Source organism: Ctenocephalides felis, unplaced genomic scaffold (genome assembly GCF_003426905.1).
Source record: "Ctenocephalides felis isolate EL2017-DRISC unplaced genomic scaffold, ASM342690v1 CF-g0.4_SCAFFOLD_01886, whole genome shotgun sequence".
Taxonomy (NCBI): domain Eukaryota; kingdom Metazoa; phylum Arthropoda; class Insecta; order Siphonaptera; family Pulicidae; genus Ctenocephalides; species Ctenocephalides felis.
This window is the reverse complement of record NW_020538040.1, coordinates 174,108,418-174,127,389: the sequence shown is the minus strand read 5'-3', so window position 1 is coordinate 174,127,389 and position 18,972 is coordinate 174,108,418. Positions and strand designations below refer to the sequence as shown.

The 18,972-nt window shown below is 30.4% G+C and overlaps 1 pseudogene; it reads right to left on the bottom strand.

Annotated features, from left to right (window-relative positions):
* LOC113376282 overlaps positions 1–2,157 on the bottom strand; it is a 25,086-nt pseudogene extending 22,929 nt beyond the window's left edge.
* Between the last annotated feature and the right edge of the window lie 16,815 nt (positions 2,158–18,972).

Genomic DNA, 18,972 nt, shown 5'->3' with positions numbered 1-18,972 from the left:
GAACAGAGAAATACTTAATTTTGTGAAAATTCTTGGGCCAATTCTTTGATAAAATAGAAGTGTTATGGATCTATCTTCTTATGAATTGGTAATAACAAACTGTCAAAAAGCTATGTATTTTCTTTGCGATCACACATACACATTCACACATAAAACCTAACGTACAAAACGCACAAACATCAAATAACAAATTTATTATAAGTGCATCTTTCTCATGTCTCATTGATAACACATATATGAAGTTAGGTTTTATTGGTAAAATGCCCCTGAATTTAAATATTTAACATTAAATCCGATACATTTTAGAATCTTTTAAAGTATAACTACACGCAGAACATAGAAAAGCTAGATATCGGTTTTGCGCAATAATATGATATGATATATTGACAGAAACGTTTAATACCTGCTGTGTCAGAACAAGGCAGTACAAATATGCGTTTATTTAATTATTTAAAAGTCAATTATGATTGATTCAATTCATTATCATTCTTTTACTACTTGTTTGATATTAGAAATGCAATCTATATTGACAACAAACTTGCAGTAAAACAAAAGTGCAACGATCGATAACGATTAGTAATATAGAAATGAACGAGGCGTGAAAATTGTTAGAGCCATGTTAGAGCAGTGTTTCGATTTTTCTCGAATAATAAATTCTGTTCAATTTTTTAATGTGAACAATCACTTAACCTCCCGAACATCTATGTTTAAGTATCACTATGTATAATTTAAAATTATAGATCATATATTTTAAATAAAGTTAAATGCTAATTACGTGTGAACACTGACGAACAAAACAATTCAATCTGAACTTTTATTTTTATCAAGAAATGGTATTTAATAATAATCAAGCAATTGTCATTTATAAGGAATGCCGAAAATATGAAAATATTTTGATTATAAGAGAAAAATTTAATCAAACAGATCTGACTCTAGATAACTTTCATAATATTATAAAAATATTTGTAATACTTTGCTCATAATGTTATATGTTTTGAGTTAGTTTTATTAGCTGGGAAAATGATTAAGTGATTCAACTCTTACAGTTTTTTTTATTGGTATCGTGTAATTGATAATTAAATTCTTAATTCAGTATCATTCACAAGATCAATTTAATTTAATTTGTGTCAAGTATCGAAGTAACCAGTAATCATCGGCAAAAAAGGAACAATAAACTTTATTATTGATTTGCCATGTGAGCGGTGTTATGGAACATTTATATAGCTGTGTATTGTTAGTTTTCTGTTTTAGTACCTCGGAAAAGGTTGCTAACTTACGATACATGAGTTGCGTTTGGAAGTAATTATTATTGCATACCGGCATATACTTTAGACATAACATACAGAAGAAGGCAACTTATGCTCTGTGCGTTGACGTAATGTCAGTTGAATACAATGGTGTTGACAAACAGTACTAAATCATATAATAATATTTTTTTCAATATTTCATTTGTACTAATCACGAAACAGTATTTTATGTGTTTGGTTTAATTTAAATCATTTTGTAAAGTTTTGTTATGAAGCATAATTTTAAATTGCATTTACATTTATATATGTGCGAGTCGCCGCGAGCAATACGATTTCCACATATCACACAGAAACAAACACCTACGTCCATTGATTTTGGCGCCATCCGATTCTATCGTTATTAGAAAGTTGTCTGTTTATTGCTAATGGGGGGATGGGCGGTGAGCTTCAGAGTCCGTCCTTCGTGCGGGACGTCAACACTTCCAGGGTGCGTCGTGTAGGCGACGTCCCGTCACGATAAACGTCCCGCAACGCACAATGCACAAACGCATAAAAATAAACAATGAATGAACAACAGAGAGCACTGACCTGTTATCGGCGGGGGTTCTACAACAGTCGACGGTCCGAAGAACGAGGGAATGTCTCCCGATGTTGTGACCGGCGTATTAAGATCGCCAGGCTGCGGTTCTCCTATCGTCGTGCTTTCGGCGAGATCTCCCGGTGCAGAAACTCGCTCGGGGCTTGCAACATCCTCGCAGCCCGTTGCACCGATGCTGCGATATAGACATGTGTCGAAGCTGAGTACGTTGAAATGCGCTGCAGCAGCCGCCGCGCTCTCCGTCAGCAAGAAGGCGGAAGCGTGATGGTGGTGATGCTGCGGCGTCAACGTATCCAGGCCGTCCATGATCATGGTCGAAGTTGAGGCGGGAGCCGCCTGCTGGGCGCCTACGGCGTGATCAGAATCACCGTCAATCACTATTTATTTATTATATTAAAGCACAAATTAATGATTAACATTTATTCAAAGCGTTATATAAATTCACACTAAATTAATTGGTAGTATTCACTAAATTTATTATAATGTGTTATATTTTGTTATTGTTATTGCTATGCACGATATTGATACACACACGCGCACGAATTATGTTTTTTATGATAGAGCGACGCGAACTACAGCGACTCTGACGGTCGCTCGCGAACTGGTCGCTGCGCGAGAACGTTCTCACTTTTATGAATGGAGCATCTGTCCCATATTTGGAAGTCGTGTTCGTCGGTTTCTACCAATCGCGGTGCTCGCTCGTCCCCACCGCGCGCCGTGTTCCCCACTTTATCCCCCAACGTTGTGACGTCAGTGTGACGTAGTGGCGTACGCGATACACGCTATAGATCACCGCGACACGCGACTGGATGGGGCACGCGCTCTGCACGATAATAATGTACCCTGGTGCGCCCTGCTGTGCTTTGCTATCACTTTGCCGTCGGTGTACTAGAATGATACTCTTTGGTTATTTCTAGCTTAAGTAAACGAAACAGCGCTTAGTAGATCAGTGAGTCACCCTGCGTTAGATTTCGTCCTAATGCTTTGTAGCGCCGGGACGTTTGGGACGTGACGGTCAATGAATAACACGCGCTCCAAACCGAAATAGCATCGCGGTGTGTCTCATATGCGCGAAATAGAATAACGGTAGCTAACTTTAGAGACGAGTCGCGATCTCGTGGGCCGAAAAGGACTTGTTGCGGAGGTGTCAGTGTCGCCTGCCGTTCTAAGCGATTCACATAACCACAGGGAACAAAACTTTCTAGCCGTTAGATATGTACGGTGCATTATAAAATTGATCAGTGCGCATCAGAAAAGGAATAAAAACAAACGAGTGTGCATGTGCTGATGCGCCCACACAACATACGACTGGTTCACGCACGAGCCCATTCCCATTGATCTATAGCCCATTCATTCATGAATCTTAAATGAGAAAATAAAACAGATTCCGCGTGCAGTTTCGACTCTCGAATACGCACACACGTAGGGCACCCAGTACGTTGCGTCTAGTACCAAAAGTGAAAGGCTGCGCCGGCGCAATAATAATGAATTAAATGGGCGAGCGCTCGACTCTGACGTCAGCTTCATTCTGATATTCAGACAAGATGGCTGTTCTCAACCCCTGCAATCGCCCATAGAGGGTGCGCACGTAGAAGTAATGGACCCGGCCGCGTTCCGAGCGGTGGAAACTTTAACATGTGATATATAAAATTCTTATACTTTCAGAACAAACGCACCCTTTGCTCTATTTGTCGCACAGAGCTTGATTTGTTTTAAGATAAAATTTACTACGTAGTCGAATGACACAGAAAGTTGGCCATATGCTTGCAAAAGTTCAGATAACATATAGCAATTTTATATGTCGATTTCTGCATAAATCACAAATATTGTAATCTATTAATATAAAACACTAACTACAAATCAAAAGGTAATTGATGTGTCCACAAATCATGCATAGCAAAAAATTTATTTTAATTTAAATAAATACATTCAAAAGCTCCGCCGTTAAGCCAGTTACTTCAGAAAGCGACTCGTAATTGTATTAATACCCCGTTCTGCAAGCGAAATTAAACTTGTTGAACAATCTTCAAGTGCCTACGCAACAGGTATTTCATAATCCACACTATAAGGCCATATATTAATCTGTTATCATGACATAATGTAAGAATTGATTAAATGTGTAGCCAATTTTATATACGATATACAAAAATAATATATCTCAAATATTTAACATATACATACCCAATGCATATATGGTTATAAATAAATAAATATAAATAAATATATATATATATATATATATATATATATATACTAAATTACTACCAATTTATAGAACTCTATATATTACAAAATTCAATCAGATTCGTTATGTAGAGATTTAACGATATGCTTTTCGTGCTTCCGAGCGGGAAGTTGAGAAGCTTTTTCAGTATCGATCCGCTACCGGGCTACACGCAAGGACAAGGCTACATTAAAACAGCTGATTACACAACAAAACATGACGGGGTGGAGTTGCCAAGAAATAACCTGTCGAATTTATTCGATCCTTCATATTTGTCGAAATGAAATAATAAAAGTAATAAAAGTAAAATTTATCAATGCTTTTTATGGTTTGTTTAAGACACATGAAAATAATTTGGTTTGATACAACTGATTTCGTAGCGATAACGGTAAAAATATTAGTGTTGATGATTATAATTTAAATTGGCTTAAATTTGTAAAGTATCGCGTGATGTACGAAATGAAGTTTAGAATATTAAAACTTGTTTTGTACAATATCATTTAAAATATAGATCTTTATTACGTCGCGTTGGCTCTCATCCTAAAAATAAGGCCGCAGAGTAAGATAGAACCAGAATATCTGATATAAATCTATGATTCAAAATATGTGACGTCTAGCCTGTATACAATGGTACATAATATTATGATCGACAATTTTTTTCGGACAACAATCGGAACTTTGATCAATCAGTCCCATAAGCTGGTGTGATAATTTTTTTAGCTACCAAGATTTTAAAAAGGCAACGGATGGCTAATTTGACAAATAATTAAGAACAAACACATGAAGACTAAATATTATATTTGTTAAATTATTTCAATGCATTTGTTGTAACAAATATTGTATAGTGTTATATAAATTATTGCAGAATATTCAATTCTGAAATTTTTATATATTTCTGTTCGAAACCTTTTTCGAGCCTTTTTGAAATATGTGAGAAATAATTATGCAAATATTGCATAATAGGTTCACAGCTTCAAATATTAAAATTTACGAGAAATGTAATCACTCAGTATAGATAATGTAAGTTTTCATTTAGTTTTATGTCACTAGTTACGAAATTACAATTTAACTTAAGTTAGAAAGACACAGATAAATGTCTTTAAAACATGTCAGTATGTTTGCAGTTAAAAATATTTGGATTTTTTTATGAAAAGCACAGTTTACATCTTATGGGTCTAAATTCTCATATAGTTGTATTTTTATTTTTATTTAAGTTTTATGAATGTGTGTGTGTGTGTTTGGATACAAATTTTCATCGACGATTTCGGGAACACGGTTCAATCGATTTGAATGATTCAGAAATCATTCGATTCCAATTGATAAGAAGATTAGTTTTTGGACAAGGCAGATACAGCCGTTTCGAATATACGGAGCAAAAAATGACAAAAATAGTAATTACGTTTTTAAGAGAACGGAGTGTCCGATTTCAATAACTCAAAAAACATTTTACTTGTATTGGCAAAATGAAGGACTAATTGAATTTTTGAAGGCAGGTTTTGGAGATCGAGTATAAAAAATTTGGCGGTTAAAAGCGATTATTGAACATATAACTTTATTTACATTTTTATAGGTTTTGTAACATTTTTTTCAGTTAGACTGTCTGAGACGCGGCGCTTACGCGTTTCTATGCATCTAATGCAGCGCGATCGCTGTGAAAAAAATTTAAAATTTCCAAAATATTTCAAAATATGATTAAAAATCATTTTTATCAAGAAAGTTTTTTTTTTCAAAAATTTCTGTAGTACCTTGCCATATAATATAAAACATGTAACCGAGAATAGCTGCTACTCTTATAGTAACATTTTGAATGAAATAAATGTGACCTTACCGTAAAATGTGTAACCGAGAAAAGGCCCATTAACTTGTATAAATCTAGTTTTCAAAATATTTACAACATCAATCAATCGATTGCTGAGGTTATAGAAATTCATAGTTATAATTCACCGACGTGAGCGTGATGTATCTATACTTTATCTAATTTGAGTTTTAATAACTAATTCTGCCCACGGCTGAAAACAGACGAATTTCGATATGCATACATCGATCACTCAAAGTACGAACTGACAAGAATAAGTCAATAAGGTAATCGTGGCGCTCCGCATATTATGTTATATATGTAACATATAAAATACACACATCACACATACGGAAATTCAAACGTGCTCTTGATTGCTCACTCTGTAATTTATTCATCATGTAATAAAAGTGTAACGAGATGTAAGCTGAAAATTACATATTTATATACTTGTATACACATACATTGCTGTATTAACGTGTCGTCACCGAGAAAATGAAAGCTCAAAAGACAATCTTAGAAAATCGTCATAACAATTCACTGATAAAATTAAATTTATATATAATACACACATTAACGTTATAGCCTTTGATAGGTAATATAATCGATAATAATTCAAACCTATACAAGTGTGATAAGTATCATCATTGGGTATATATGTGTTGTTATTCCCATAGCTTTCACAAATATATAATAGAATGAAATCTGATGAAATTGGTTGAAAATATTATTAAGTTTATACTTCTTCTATATGTCTATATAATTTGTATACAATAAAATCTATTTATATTTTCTGCACATAACAGGACTTTTTAAGCCTGGCTATTACGCCTACTATTTGAAAATATCCGAATGTAGTCATTTGTTCATTCATACATTTGATAGATACATTAACAAATTAAATTATTCAATATTTTATGAAATGTATTACAATCTATATCAATATCAATAAGCACTGGCACTTACTATAAATAAATCATTTATAGTCACAGAACTGATGACATTACATCCTTATACTTTGGTTTAGATTCGCTTTTTACTATGATTTAATTCAATTACATTTCAATTTGTTTTTAATATTAGTATTTTCTTCTGTATTATTATTATTTTATATTTTTTTATATTGTGTATATTTTTTAATTATTTTGTATGCTTCTATATTATAACTCACTTTCTACTTCTTATTGTTAGTTAATATTTCAAATTGTTTATATATTTAATCGTTTTTATATGTTAATTTTTATTTTTTAATAGTTTTTTTTTTAATCTTTTTTTTTTACTTCCCCTAGGGTAAGTTATTGTGATCGTCCAAAAATCGAAATTGAAAATTTTTGCATTTCTCGACGTTTTGAATGTTTCTGAACATTTTGGCATACCTCAGAAAAAATGGATGTGTGTGTATGTATGCATGGATACAATTTTTCGGTTACTTTTTCGGGCGCACGGATCAACCGATTCGAATGGTTTAAAAAACATTCGATTCCTATTGATAGGTAAATGTGCTGGTTAGTTTTTGGCAAAGGCAGGTCCAGCAGTTACGGAGATAAAGAGCAAAGAGTGCAGAAAATAGAAATCAAGAATTTGAGAGAACGGAGTATCCGATTTGAATGATCTAAAAAACATTCAATGATTGGGAGAAGTGGTTATTAGTTTTTGGCAAAGGCAGTCCCAGCCATTTCGAAGATACAGAGCTAAATGTACAAAAAATGGCAGTTTTTGGGAGAACTAACCGTCCGATTTGAATGATTCAAAGAACTTTCTGCTTGTTTTAACAAAATAATTGATTTTGGAAAAAATAATTTTTGTTGCAATTTTTTTTTCATTTTTTTTCAGAAAAATTTTTTCTATCGAAAATAATTCAGATTTTATTTTTAATTCTGACTACAGTTCTAATATACTTTAAGCAAATAATTTCAACTTTGCAGTTCAATTTATATAATTTTTATAAATATTCGACAATGTTACAATATTTATAATAATCTTATTGAAAACATTCAATATTCCTCGAACATTTCGTTACGGTACGGGAAGTTCCAGCAATTTGCCTTAAGGCACGATGCCATACACCCCACTAGTTTTTAGTATGGAATGATTAACTGAGTGTCCTAGAAGGGTATGCAAAATCGCAAACCTTAACACCCACTGTCATAATAATATTAATAAGAATAATAATGTCTGTTCGGGTTGCTTTGTACCAATTGTGTCGAAACAAGGACACTTAATTGCACGATGAACGTTGATTGCGTTTGTCAAAAGAGCCGCTCTAATTAAATATCGTCCAGTTACACATATCAATTTTTCTTATTTATCCTCACATAGAGAATATTTCATATGAGACTAATTTACATGCAAATCTAAAGTATCTTTATTCAAATCCGAAGTGGTATAGATAGAACTTGTTATAGAAAGCTTCAAAATATGTTTTATTGTTAATAATATTAATAAATGATTGATCAGAGAATAACAGTAATAAATACATGTCGTCAAGCAGCAAAAACATGTACAAAACATCGAAAGAAAACGTAAATTGTATCAAAATATGTACCGATAGGACGACAAAGATCAAAATATAAAAATGATATAAACAAAAATGCCGTTAATTATAGTACAGCTTTTGTTTTTCAATGATAAAGCATGTATGAGAAATGTCGAAAATATTTGTATCAAAACTTAAAATAATGTCAGATATATTTGATATATAAAAATTAGATTTTAAAGCTGGTTTACTCTAAAATATTTACTGTTTTTATAAAATATAAATTATAAAAAAAGTTACTAACTTTGATTCTACAAAAAAAATCACCACAAATAACACGTTTTTATTAAATATGGAAATTATAATACCAAATTTATTTTATATGTAAAAAATTGCATTTTCACCGAATCGCTATCTTCATAAAAATATAATACCTGTTAAATTATATTTTTCCTTATTAATTTTGGGATTATAAAATTATTAGTTTCAAATTATTAAAACCAAATAACTATCTTTATAAAAAATATAATTCCTGCTTGATTATATTTTCTCGTTATTGATTTTGGATTTATAAGACTACTAATTTAAAATTATTGTTTTACAGCTAGGTACGGAATTTACTTTAAACTTTAGTTAATTCTCGATACATAATTAACTACAGATACGAAGAATATCACTAACTTATTCTAATTCTCATTAAAATAAGAGAAGGAATATATTTTGAGAGCAAAAAAATCGAAAATAATTTTTTTTGAATATCTTTACGTTTCAAAGGTTTCTGAATATTTTTGAATTTAGAAAAAATGAATGTATGTATGTGTGCATGCAGATATAAATTTTGCGATTAATGAGTGCACGAATCAACCGATTTGAATGATTCAAAACACATTTGATTCACATTGCCAGGGAGACGTGTTGATTAGTTTTTGGCAAAGGCAGGTCCAGTCGTTTCGAAGATACAGAGTGCAAAAATTGCAATTCAATTTTTGAGAGAATGGAGCATTTGATTTTAATGGTTTGAAATACATTTAAGTTGTATTGACGGAATGAAGAATTGTTTAGTTTTTTTGGAAGGTAGGTCCAGTGGTTTTTGAGATCGAGAAAAACGAGAAAAAAATGCCATTCGGCAGTCAAAAATGATCATTAGACATATGTACATCAAATTATGAGATATTTTATAGAGATTTTAATATAAATGTACAAATTTTGTTCTTTCTATGGGTTTTGTAGCAATGATTATAATGTTTAACCGCTAGAGACTACGACGCGCTTCGATATTTTATCTCTAAAACAGCTACGCAACGTGATCGCTTTGAAACAAATTCAAAACTTTGAAATCATCAAAGAAGTCAATTTTTTTAAATTTTTACAAAAAAAATCAAATTTTTCCAAAAAATATTCCGAAAATTTTTCCAAAAAATTTCAAATTTTTGAAAATGTCAATCTTCCAAACAATTTCAGAATTTTCAAGAAAATCTAACATTTAAAAATTTTAAAAAAATTGAAAGCTTTTAAAAATGTAAATTTACTGTACTCGAAGTTTCAACCATTTATTTTCCTTTAAGGCCCCACTAGTTTCACATGCGATTAGAAGTTCCAGTCATTCATTATTACCTTGTTTTTCAAACTTCAATTATCTATACCAAAGAAATAATTATTTACAAGCTGTTTGATACATTGACATTTGTTTTCGAAGTTATATACTTAATGTAAATTTCCACACGACGCAAATATTAAGATATATAACACGCAGAATACCAGTTGCTACATGTTCTTAACACAATTGCCATATAAGCAATCAAAAATAAAATGATTGGCTGAAATGTTACGCCCACTTGCTTACCTTATTTGTTTCCATCCTCTCGTCATTACAAAGCAAATCTAACAATCTTTTTATAACAATGTATAAAGGAAACCAACCGTGGATAATTAGACATTTAATAACTTTTGTTTCAAAATGGTTATGTTACAAAATTTACTGCCATTTTGTTTTTTAAAATTCAATTACATAAAACTTTTATTATTTTTATAATGCGTTTAAACGATAAACTTATAGTTAAAGTAAGTCGATAAACAAAATTGATCAATGTCAAGCGACATGGCGCCTCAACTTTCTAAATATTCGTCAAGATTGTTTTTTTATTTGCATGGTCTCGTGTCTAGGTGCGAGTATAATAACATGATATTCTATATACGACTTAAAAATTATGATGTTTTGTAACTTTTTATACAAATACTTATAAAAACAAAATAATCTTTTACAGGTTTTCAAACACCTTTCTCATTAAATAATATATTTACATTTGTCGTTTTCAGTTCACTGTAAAATGGTTATTAGTTATATTTGATCTATAATTTAATTTTCTGATAATGAGATTAAATGTAGATTTTCTTTTCTAAAAATGTGACTGTTAATCAAGTCTTTTATTCATTGCGTGTAGATTTTTGACTTTTTTACAATAATTTGTATTTTTACAACTTTACAAGATTCAAACAAGGACTCAAAACGTATAGAATTCTAATTTCTTTCTATTGTCTGGATGAATAACCGTTAAAAAGTTTTTACATCTATATACTTTTCACAAAAAATAAATTCTTATAAATATATATATATATATATATATATATATATATATATATACACAAATACTAAGTCATGATCTATAATACTATGATATAATAATAGTATAATAATTAATATAATATTTTAAAATTGAAATGAAATGAAGCAGGTACCCAAAACATATATTGCCTGCTAATTATTTCATTTTCATAGATGTTTATATATTAAAATACAATGAGACGTGACGTTTCAATTCGTTTAAAAATAGTTACTGAAATAATTATATATCTAAAATATATCTGAAAGCATATTACGTGTTATGATAACGTTAAGAACTAATAAGATATAATATTTACTACCAAACAACGGTTGCTCTCTAGATTTCACTAATAGTTTTAAAAATAATATCTGATAATGAATGAATTAATTTTTAGATTAAAAATTGTAATTTTATATTTATTATGGTGAAAATAAAAAAAATTCTTCTAAGTTAATTCAATTCTTCTCTACATTTCAAGATCCTGGGTCGTTTGACACCAAAATTGGAGAAAATGTATGTATGTATGTAAGACAAAATTTGCAAATTTAAAAAAAAAACTGAATACAGAATAACTGATACCAGTTGGAAATCGCGTTGATTATTTTTTGGTAAAAGAACAGCAGGGCAGTTTCTTGTTTTTTTTTTATTTTAATAAATGATAAATGTATAACATGATAAAGTTGTAGATAGGCTTATTATATGCAAAACATTGTAAAGTTGCGAAAAAAGGTTTTTTTAACTATAAAAATATTAAATTTAGGAATAATAAACTTAAATTTCAAATTAACAGTTGAAAGCTCTATCGTCACAAAGGTTCTTATTAATTATAGATTATTTAAACATATAGAGAAGTTCATGCAACTAGCCTTGCAATGCCACTTCCACCTAGTTTAAATTACAATTAACACGTTGCCGCAAATGACGGCTATAGCCGTCCGATCTTAAGTGATATGTAGGCAAACAACGGCTATAGCCGTCATGCACATTTTAATTGTTAAAAAAAACAGCATTAGTACGATGTGTACTGACGCATACACTTGTTCATTATTGAATAATACATCGAAAAAAAAAGGTTTAGGATGCCAATTGTTTTCGTCAAATTAAAAGTGTGCGGCAACTTGTTAATAATATAACCATGTTATAAAATAATTAATATTGAGATTTAGCCTTATACAGAAGTTAAAAAGCAATCATTTTAGTACATCAAAAGTCATTTAACATTAAATAGATTTTTATTAATGACAGTGTTTTTAATTAATTTATTGAGTTTCTCAGTAATCAGACAGGTACTTCTTCTTCGGCACCCACTCATTATCATTCATCCTCTTCTAACGGCTTTACGAGTACTATGAAACTTCCGAGTCAAAGGGCATTGGCAGAGCTTCTCTGACTTAACATCAATTGCTTACCGAGATATAATTAATTTCCAATTACCTAACGCACAAAGAGCGCTCGATGCGCAATCTGTATCGATGACAAGGAGTATTGCCCGTAAATCAAATCATTCATCAGCTCGTCGTATGTTATAATTTATCATTAAATGATGTGATTGCTGCATGCGATCTAAAAATATATAAGCGGCGCGGTGTTAATGGTTCATTATTATATTAACCTCCGCTTAATTTAAGCACTGGCTAAATGGAACACTCGACCGCGCTGATTGCCTCTTTAATTCCCCTTGTTATTATTATACCAAGTAGTTATGATTCTAGGGTATTGTAAAATTAATGCAGACCTCGTCATTCCGCGGCACGGCTAGCGAACGGACGCTCGTCTGAATTGCAATGACTACATTCGACTCGTTTAGAAAATCTGTCGGGTGACAATGCTCGATTAGTCTTTGTTCCACGACGATTTTGTCTCCAATTTATTGCTGCAACGGTCATGGGGCTAACATCTAGTCCTATTTAACTACCTGGAACTTACCAGACCAATGTGACGGTATGAAACAATAAAGTTCACGAATATTGCATTTGGGGCAATTCATTAATCACGTGAGGTTTATGCAGCACAATGCGGGGTTTGACAAAAAATCACAAGGGAGTAGAGTCAAGTACGATATCACGTGTATTTATTTTTTAATTTAGCTGAATTTGAAAATTACATTTATGTTTAATCGTCCAAAATGTTTACAATTTTTTTAGGTACTAAAATACATTCGATATTGGGTAGGTAAAGACTTTAACCCTTTCCACTCGTGAACTCCGAAATTTATATGAATTTTTCCGAGTGGACAGGGTTAATATTTATTATAATCCCTTATCACCAAGGGGGAGGGAGAGGTCCACATCTTTCAAAATCGATCACGTAATTAATAGACTACTCGAAATGTGATGTTCGTAGACTTTTTGCTATATTCCGTTTTATTGAACTGACAAATTCGTCAGAAGCAATTATCTGCTTAGATTTTTTTATTTTAATTGACTATTTTAACTCATTGCTACGTTATTACCGTACTTTACAGTTAATTGTATATATCACATATTAAGATTATATTAATTTACATCAAATTTATCGATTGCTACTTATAACGTGCGTAAATTCAGCTTTATAGAGCTTAGAAACATTGAGATATCGTTCTGTTTCCGACGATAGATTTGATATTTATTTCCGACCGCAAGTTTTACGCAAATATTTACAATATTCATAATTGATGTAGTATATTAATTCGCACCTTAGCAATAATTTCTATATAATAGAGAAAGTTCAATAAAAACGTGAAACACTTATGTTTAATTTATTGCATTTGGAATAATTTTTATAAAATTAACAATATTCTTAACAAAACAAGAACAATTTTGGAATAATTTTGGAATAATTTCTATAAAAACAACAAAATTAAGAGCATATCCAAAGCATAACATGATTCTTACAGTTTTTTATATTCATAAATTCAAAGAATATTAACGTTATATAGGCATAATTGGGAATTTTAGTATTAAAAACTACTAACTAAGGTGAATATATATTTTCGGTAAACTTCTTATTTGGTGCGTTTGGATGTTTATTCGTGTAGGTTTGAAAAAATTTCAAGGTAAAAAGTAAATTATTTTAATTTCAAAATAATTAAATAGGTGCATAAATGTATAATAAAAAATCCTGAAGAAGGAGATACCCATATCCCTGATACGCCGGATAATTTAATTAAAAATTAGATAAATATTTTTTCGAAATAATTAGAAAGCATTCATTTCAGATATTTAACAAACATTTACGATTCATCAGAATTCATTTTAGAGATATGGTTTCATCGGCAAAGTATCTTATTTTGATCCTTAGTATCCGAAAATCATATGTGCTTATGCGACTTTTTCTACCCATACAAATTGACCCGCCGTAATATACATGTATGATAAGTTTCTCTGGTAAACAGTAGCTCGTAGTAATTATCATTTACAATTATCAGTGAATAGTACAATTTTATTTTAATTGAGTGTTTATTTAAAAAAATCTTTCCAATATTTCAACTATAAAATGTGCATTGTTTCAATTTTCAAATATTTAAAAAAGTGTATAAATGTATAAAAGAAATGTTTGTTTTAAATAGTTCTTAATAAAAGGAACATTCCATATATCCGAAATATAAAAATATTTATAAATAAAAAATATATGTATATTTATTATATATGTACATTAAATTGATATTGATATATTATATTCTGTATACATTTAATTGATCTAAAGATGTATCCCTTAAAGTAGCAAACAAAAATAATTAATATTTATGCCCTGCTGTGGATCTTCTGAACAGCTTATCAACCGAGATGAAAATATCATATGACAAGCAGAGCGTTGGCGATAATTTTATACAGTCGTCGCGCCAACCCCGTGCAAATTATATCAAAACATTTCAATGGAACGATATGGCATTTTCTAAACAGACTTCAGAACAAGAACAAAGTTCTTGTATAATATATTGTTCTTTGTTTATTTTTGGTCTCGCTAAGGTGTGTTACTTTTACATACCTTACTCTACTGTTATTGTGATCAATATCGCGTTAATTAGATATCGAATTAAAGATTATTGACGCGTATTAATATGATTAATTTGAAACATTTTTTTTGAAATCCGCAATGGTAGTGGAATTGTCTCGAAATAAATAGAATGTTTATTTTGTATACTTCCAATGCATATATTGTTATGTATATGTATAGAGCGGGGTAAAAAACGGGTATAAGGGTCCACCATCAATATCTCAAAAACAAGTAAAGTTAAGAATTTTATAACAACAGTATTCGAAATAAACGACGTTGAAATCGGTAAATAAATGGCAATATTTGAAAATCCATAACTAAAGTATTTCCTTCTGTTAGTTTTTTAGTCGTGCGAAGTGTTGTTTAGATTACGAAACCTTATTATTAGTATAATTTTTGGGTCTACGTTATCCAATTAATAATATGTATGGTTCAACAGTTTTTTTATAAGCTCTTTAAAAATTTACTTGTGGGTTGGGTAAAAGAAACCATCTGACAATGAGTCTTTACCCTTGTGAAGGTATAAACAATAAAAAATAATAAATAAAAAAGTAACTTCAGGTTTAAAAAAAAACAATTTTACAAGAGGTAAATAGAACAAATAGTTCTTTCAACACTGATGATAAATATTTCTGACCAAATACCTGATCAAGGTTATACTGAGTTACCTAAGTGAAAATGCACCCATAAAACTTATATTCTATATAATTAATAAGACACTGGACCTGTTCGCACAATGGCTATCCAATTTTACTCCGTCTATGGGATAAAAAGGACCCGTTGACAAATTTTTGAAAACCAAGAAAAACAACACATTTCTACTAAGATGGGAGTTTTACTGAACGTAGTCAGAAATTTGTTTGTTTGATATGTGTTATCTGTTGTGACATAATTGGTTTGGTTTGCACAATCTAATTACTCAAATTCAAATTGAATTTTGTGCCCCGCTCTACTCGATGGATGATATTTGGGATGGATAGATTTATGGATGGATGTTTATGCAATATTTTAATCTTTTTATCGTATTTTAATCGTGCTTTTATTTTTTATTAACTGAACCTCTATAAAAATATATGTTTATTTTATTTTTTTTTGTTTTTTTTTTATTTTTGTTGCTATAAAAATATATTTAGATTATAACAAAGTAACAATCTAACAAGACTATGATTTGGCACGCTATCATATTGATGTCGCATGAAATTCGCATTGAAATCATTAAAACTAGTTAGCGACGTAAATACTCAATGCTCTCTTATATCATAATGTTTAATCAATACCGTATGTTTAGAATTAATGTTTTATCGATAATGTATTTACCATGAATGCATAATTATTAGGAATTAAACAAACAAACTTTACCACAAACTTTCATAGGGTTAACACAAAACTTACAAACTTTAAAAATCATAGGGTTAACATTTATACATTTTGCTATATTCACACTAGGTAATTCATTTTTGTCACCTTTCATTGTGAGCTTAATTTTTTTGCAATAAGTTAAAAAATTAAATTATTAAAAATTCATGACTCGTCCATTTTTTTAACATTATTTACCAGTAGTCAGAACATTTTGTTGTTCTATGGCTGTCTGGTTCAATATTAACTCAAGTAGTGTTGTACTTGAGTATAAAAGTTGGCATGGTAGATAACCCTCCAATGAGGATTACTACGGTCAATTTTATTATAAAATCATTTCAAAGTTTGTTTAGATGTATCTGAGGATGATTGTTTTCATATACATATTTCTCGTTCGTTCTTGTATCTATTCCGCACCCTTGTAGATGGTCACTCATCCCGCTCATAACCATTTACATACGCAAACGGCACGACACATGGTAAGGGAAAATGGGATTGTTTTGATGACTAGTTTGATGCCTAGATAACCTTATAAAATATTTTTTATAAAATTTTATAATAATAAATTATTACTAAATAGAAAGATAGATTGATATGACAAAACTGCTCCTAATTCATCTCGCAAAATGCTAATTAAAAAATTTTGTTACTGAAAATAATACTTTATTACTGAATAAAACTAGTGGTGCATGACATAGTGCCTTAAGGCATAATGCTGGATTTTTCCGTACCGTATTTTACAATTTTCAAAGCTTTAAAATTTTTGAAAACTTTGAAATTAGACTTTTGATCAAACCACCATATCACCAAAGCGTCTAAAAAAAAGAAAATGCAAAGATTTACTACATCAAAATACATAATATCTAAGAAGGTGCTATCGTAGGATAGCGATTCTTCTCTCGCTGTCAAATAATATAAACCTAAAATTATATATATAGCTGAATTTACTGTGTGTAGTTTGCTATGAACAATAAACCAATAAAAAAGAAAGATTTTTGAAAATCTTCAAATTTTTGAAAAAATTGGACAATTTGAAAAAAATTGCTTTTTTTCAATTTTTTTTAGAAAATCATTTTTTTTATTGCAAATTCGCAGCATAGCTGTTTTAAAGACGAAATATCGAAGCGCGTAAGCGCCGCGTTGCATTCTAATGGTTAACCATTATGAAACTTGGTACGAAATCTATAAAAGTGTAAGTAAAATTTGTACTTATTACTAAAATATCTGTGAAATATCTGATAATTTCATGTACATATGTATGTCTAATTATTATTTTTTACGGCTAAATGGCATTTTTTTTTACTTTTTTCATTGAATCTCCAAAACCGATAAACCTATCTTCTCAAAAATTCAGCAGGTTCTTCATTTTGTCAGTATAAGTGAAATAGCTTTTGAATTATTGAAATCACACGCTCCACAAATTACGTTTACCATCTTTGGCACTTTTTACCCCACTAATCAGCACGTCTTCTTATCAATCGGAATTGAATGTTTTTTGAATAATTCAAATCGGTTGATCCGTGTTCTCGAAATCATCGACGAAATATTGTATCAACACAAACATCTATTTTTTCTAATGTATGCCAAAATATTCAGAAGGACTTGAAACGTAAAGATATATTCGTTCTCGATATTTTGGCGAATACTATAACTTAAGCTACGGGAAGTTAATCAAATCTGCCTCTATAAATTTTTTTATTAATGCTATTTTTCAATTTGTTTATACGAAGTAACGAGTCCAGATTGTTAACAATATACATAAAAAAGTAATAGGGATTACTACATAAAAAGCAAAAAGCATAATTTGATTATTTTGATGACTGACTGATACTACATAAAAAGTAAGATTAGATATTAGTAGACACGCCCAGCGAAGAATTTGCTAGAAATATAGTATAGAAATATTGAAAAATTCAAATTATTCAAAAAAAGTCCATATTTTTCAAAATTTTCAAAATTCTCAAAATTCTAATTTAATCAAAATTTTCAAAAAAATATTAGCTTTTAAAAATTTTAAATTACGATACGGGATGTTTCAGCAATTCGCCTGAATCCACGATACCATACACCACTGCATGGCATGTGTTCGAGTCTATTATTCTTAACTACCCCACTCTCCCCTACAAATTTGTTCAGTCCGAACGCCTACTATTAACTTACATCACTTTAGTGGAAATATATACATGCACGCATACAAACCGATGCCCGAAGACATGTACGAACAAGTTTGTAAATGAAGGCGACGCTGCTCTCTGTAACTACAAGTTTCGAACCCTTTTCGAGGAGACCACCACCGATGAATCCCGTGTCACGATAAAACACATTTTAAATCACACGACTCCAATAATTTTTACGAGGCTAAATTAATTGTGCAGATTTGTCATTCGATTTACAGAATCGAGAAAAAATCCCCTAAGGATTATTAATATGAAAAATAACAAATAACGAATATTCAATTCACCGTATCGTTTTTTATGATACAAAGAATGTTGTGCAAACATGAGATTTATTTTTCTGTTCTATACACCATATAATAAATGATAATTGATTACTCTCAAGAATATTTGCTCTCCTACAAGAGATTACAAATATGAAAAATATATACCTCGTGGAATTGTCTTAATTAGCAACAAATATATTTTGGGTATTAGGATTTATATTACACTTCTGAAATAAGTACTTTGCTAAAGTATATTCA